Genomic DNA, 5,683 nt, shown 5'->3' with positions numbered 1-5,683 from the left:
GGAATAGTAATTTTACCTCGCTATCCAACACTTTCCCTACTATTGCATTCACTGGAGTGGGAATAAAAAATGTTAGCCCTCTGCTATCCAACAGTTATATTACTGATGCATTCAGTTGAGTGGGAATAGTAATGTTTACCCCTCCGCTATCCAACACTTTCCCTACTGTTGCACTCTTTGGAGTGAGAATAGTACTTTTTCCCCCTCCGCTTTCCAACACTTTTACTACTGTTGCTCTCACTGGAGTGGGAATAGTTATTTTTACCCCTCCGCTATCCAACACTTTCCCTGCTGTTGCACTGTTTGGAGTGGGAATAGTAATTATTTTGCTTCTGCTATCCAACACTTTCCCTACTGTTGCTCTCACTGGAATGGGAATAGTACTTATTACCCCTCCGCTATCCAACACTTTCTCTACTGTTGCACTCACTGGAGTGAGAATAGTAATTTTTACCTCTCCACTATCCAACAATGTTTCTACTGTTGCATACACTGGAGTGTGAATAGTAATTTTTTCCCCTCCGTTATTCAACACTTTCCCTACTTTTGCATATACTGGAGTGGGAATAGTAATTTTTTCCCTCCGTTATTCAACACTTTCCCTACTGTTGCTCTCACTGCGGTGGGAATAGTCATTTTTACCCTTCCGCTATTCAACACTTTCCCTACTGTTGAACTGTTTGGAGTGAGAATAATGATTTTTACCCCTCCGCTATCCAACACTTTCCCTACCGTTGCACTCTTTGCAGTGGGAATAGTAATTTTGACTTCTCCGCTATCCAATACTTTCCCTACTGTTGCATTCTTTGGAGTGGGAATAGTAATTTCTTTCCCCTCCGCTATCCAACAATTTCCCTACTGTTGCTCTCACTGGAGTGGGACTAGTAATTTTTACCCCTCCGCTATCCAACACTTTCCCTACTGTTGCACTGTTTGAGGTGGTAATAGTCATTTTTCCCCTCTGCTATCCAACACTTTCCCAACTGTTGCTCTCACTGGAGTGGGAATAGTAATTCTTACCACTCCGCTATCCAACACTTTCCCTACTGTTGCACTCACTGCTATTGGAATAGTAAATGTAATATTTTTGTTATCCAACACTTTCCCTACTGTTGTATTAATTGTATTGGGAAATCTAAGTTTCAATATTTTTTAATTGTTTAATGTCTTAAATTATTGTACATTGTTTTTTTAATTTTTTTATTATTGATATATATCTTTTATTTTTATATAATTTTAAAGTTTTTAAATAAATTAAAGATAATAGTTTATGAATTATTTTAAAGTAAATATATATGCATTATTATGCTTGTGTGTTTATTTTTTATTACGTTTATTTGTTATATTTTGTTAAAATGGATATTAAATTTAGGTTATTTTGTTAACATTAATATTTGCCTTTAATATATATTATTTTATTTTATATACATATTTAAATTGATTTTTTTTTACATCTATATTTTTACATCAATATTGTTGTACTTACCTGTGTAGGTATGGGAGTCAATATTTTTGTATTCTATATATTTTTTTGATATTTTTAACATAGTTGTTTTTGTCATTGATATTCTATCAGTGAACCACATGTGCAATATGCTCAGTGTCACGCAAGTTTCCTGACAGCATTCTTCCAAGATACAGGCAAGATTTGACTACTTCTAAGGTAGAATCAATGATCATCCAATTATACTTTATGATAAGGCATCAAGACATCTCTGAAGACCTTTAGGTTTCAGATCTAACAAAACAATATTGTCTACATAAAGGAGTGGACCTAAAGGATACAAACCTAAATTTGGGGCATCAACAGCTACTTTACTCAGCACATCAGGCAAATCTGTCATGTAAGTGAGAAAAGTCTTGACTTGACTTGACTGACTTGAGAAAAGCAGGGGGCCAACAGACATCCCTATTTTAAACCATTTCCAGAAGTGATTCTCGGGGGTCATACCCCGCCTACCTCCTAACATAACCTGACACCAAATTTAGGTATGAAGAGAGAAAAGAAGTCTCAAAAGTCCCTCAGATATTTCCATTGCACTCAACTTCCTCCAGAGGGTCTGCCTGTCAACCATAGCAAACGCAGTTGAGTAGTCAATATAGGTTGCATTAACAGGCATCCCCCTTCGCTTCACATATTTCCCCAATATAAAATGTATTGCAGTTATATTATCCAAAGTGGAATATCCTGCTCTAACCCCTGCCTGCTCCAGTGGTATAATATTATTTTCCACCGACCACTCTAAGAGATTAACTAATACACAGTTCGAAAAAAAATTCCTTTGGTGTCTAAAAGGTTAATCTGCCTATAGTTGCTAGGAAAATTTGAAGGGCCTTTTTTACCTGGAAAATAAAACTACCCCTCCATAATTTTCATTGGCATCCACGTATAATAACTATACATTTGTAGTCAATATCATTTTTGTGTGAGGTGGAGCCTTTGTTGCCTTCACAGACTATTGGTTTTTGTTTTAATAAACTTGCCCTGTCTTCAAGTAGGCTCAAGATATTATATTCTTCAACAGTTGCACTCTTTACTATCCCTCTTTGCATGTACTTCACCTGTTTATGTGTCCTATTTTCGGCTTTGTATATACCTGTACTGGACTCTCCTTTCTTAATTTGCATTTTCACGTGCTGCACTATTTCCAATACTCCATTGTATTAACCTACATTTTGTCCTCTACCTTTCAGCTATTGCATGTGCAGGGTTATCGCCCTTTCCCCCCTTCGAATGTTCATGTGTTGAAATCTTCTCTTTCTTCGTGTGTACATGTCACACCACCCCCTTTGCTTGTACATTAATATCACCTCTCTCTGCCTTTGAATGTATGTGTGCTGAAATCTCCTCTTTCTTGTAAATATGTAAATATGTCTTTGCAAAGAGCGAACCACTCATCCTTACGGGTCTCAAGGCGCTGGGGGCCGTTGTGGAAATTAAGTGAGCTATTGCCCAGAGTCACATGTGTGGTGTGCGAGGTCAGGGCCTCGCACGCAGCCAGATAACAGTAATGATGGGCACACACACAATAGCTGGAGGTATGCCGGAAAGACCCCGAGCGGTCTTCCGCGCTTTTATTATATACCTCGGGGCGTGCCCGTCCCGAGGGTGAATGCGTGCGTGGGTGCATTGGATACATTGTTGTTTAGAGACCGGGTGGCTCTCTACATCCCTCCTTCAATTTAGTTCCTCTGACAGATTGTTCTTCCGCTTAGTTACGGAGAAGTCCACACAAAGTCTCGTAGCCTCTGACTGGGCCCTGGATTGGGCCATAGGTGATATCGGTGATTTTGGCGGACGGGAGATCCAGCAGCCCCGGCCGGGGTTGTATCACCATCACGATCGGAGGGTGTATGCTCAGATGTTTCCATTCGGGGACTGATGGGTTGACGTCCGTCTTCGCCGGACCTGTCAGGGTTCGGGCGGGACATCGACTCTGGGTCCCTAGGTCTTACGTCGCCCTGACGGTCTGACTCGGCCTCGGTTGTTTCTTCCGTGTCTCTGGGATTACCATCCAGTCTCCCTATCCTTTTGAAACACGATACATTGCGGGTGACAGTCTGTTGGCCGAGGCGGGCGGTCACCAACGTCCCTCGGATCTTTTCCACGATCCATCTTTCCGGCTCAAATGGGGTCCTGAATTTCCACCCTGGGTGGCGATCTTGCACCACCACAGTGTCTCCTTCCTGCAACTCCGGTCGTCTGGCATGTCGTTCCTCGCTTGCCTTTTGGTTTGTAAGGGTTCTCCTTGATTGGATCGCCTCACTGTCCCTTACCTCCGGTGTCCAGGTGGGGGACGTGGGGATGTTTCCCCTTGGGGCTCTTTTGAACAGGACGTGTGCGGGCACACATTGTATGGTACTATGCGGAGTCTGCCGGTAGGCACTTAGAAATTGGTCCAAGGCGGCTTCTGGGTCTTTTCCATCATTGACGGTGATGCGGAGGGCCCTATTGAGGGTCCGCATGAGTCTTTCTACTTCGCCGTTCGCTTGCGGCCACAATGGAGTGATTCTCCGGTGTTTGATCCGAAGTCCTTCCAGATATGCTTGGAACTCTCTCCCTTGAAAAGGCGGCCCGTTGTCCGATTTCACTTCGTCTGGGAGCCCCATCGTGGCGAAAATGTGGTCTAGCGCCCTTTTGACCTGCCCGAATGCTGTGGATGTGAGCAATTCTACGACAGGAAACTTTGAAAATGAGTCTACCACCACCAATGTGTGTCGGCCGTCCGGGAAGCTTCCAAAGTCAATGCTTAGCTGAGTCCAGGGTGTCGTCGCTGCCTCTTCCGTAATGACCGGGGCCGGAGCTGGATCCGAACCCGTGATGGTGCATGCGTGACAGGATCGCACCATGTCGTCCACCATGCGATCCATGGCGGGAAACCACACTTTGTTGCGCAACCGGGCTTTTGTTTTGGCCATCCCTTGGTGGCCCACGTGTGCTATCATGAGCATGTGTTGCTGAAGGCTCGCGGGTACAACGATGAGGTGTCCTCGCAGCACGATTCCTTCATCTCCTGTGCTCAACTCATGGCGGATCTGCCATAGTTGTTGTCGGGCGTGACTCACTTCCGGTCGTAGTCCTTGTATTCCATCTAGGAACCGAGTCCAGCTCCCATGTTCTAGGGCTTTCTTGACTCTGGCCAGAGTCTCGTCGGCAGCCGTGGCTTCCCCTATTTCCGGCAGGGTGAGAGTGTCCGGGCATGCAGCCATGGACACCATGTGTACAAACATTTCTACGACCTGCCCATCTGCAAGCGGGAGTGCCTTCCGGGTCACATCGGGGTGTCTGGAAAGGTAGTCCGCCGGATTGTGGGCGCCTGGCCGGAAAACCAAGGTAAAGTTGTAGCCTTGTAGCTGGACTGCCCATCGCTCAATTCGTGGGGGAGCGAGCCTGGAGGATCCCGTGAATAGTGGTAGGAGTGGTTTGTGATCAGTTACGACGGTGAAGTTTTGTCCGCAGAGGTATAAGTGAAAGTGGTGGCAGGCCCACTTGATGGCCAGCGCCTCTCGCTCAATCTGAGCGTATCGAGTTTCAGTGTCCGTGAGGGCCTTGCTCGCATATGCCACAGGTCTCCACTCGTCTCGGCCATGTTCTTGCATCAGGACTGCACCGAGGCCTACCGGGCTGGCGTCTACTATTAACTCAGTTTTCCTGCGCGGTTGAAAGTAGGCCATTGTAGCCTTATCCAGAAGGCTTGCCTTGATCTCCTGGAAAGCCTGGTTCGCTACGAATGTCCATTCCCACTCCTGGTCCTGTTTTGTGAGTGCTCGGAGGGGCTCGGCCAGATCCGCTAAATTGGGTATGAATCGGCCACAGTATGTGGCCATCCCGAGGAAACTTCTCACCTCAGATGGGTTTCTGGGCGTGCTTGCATTCTGGATGGCTTCTGCTTTCTTCGGGTCAATCCGGAGCCCTTCGCGCGTGAACCGGTAGCCAAAGAAGTCGACGGCTTCCTGATAGAACGAGCATTTCGCTCGGTGGAGAGTCAACCCATGTTCTTGGAGTCTCTGTAGGGTGGCTCTCAGGTGGGCGTGGTGCTCCTCCAAGGTGTTTGAGTAGATGAGAATGTCATCACTCAGATTGATGACTCCATTCAGTTCGGATAGAACTTCCCTAATCGCATTTTGAAATACCTCGGCAGCCGATGATACTCCGAAGCTCAGCCTCTTGTACCGTCGGAGT

This window comes from Lissotriton helveticus, chromosome 9 (genome assembly GCF_964261635.1).
Source record: "Lissotriton helveticus chromosome 9, aLisHel1.1, whole genome shotgun sequence".
Classification (NCBI taxonomy): Eukaryota; Metazoa; Chordata; class Amphibia; order Caudata; family Salamandridae; genus Lissotriton; species Lissotriton helveticus.
This window is presented reverse-complemented; position numbering follows the sequence as displayed.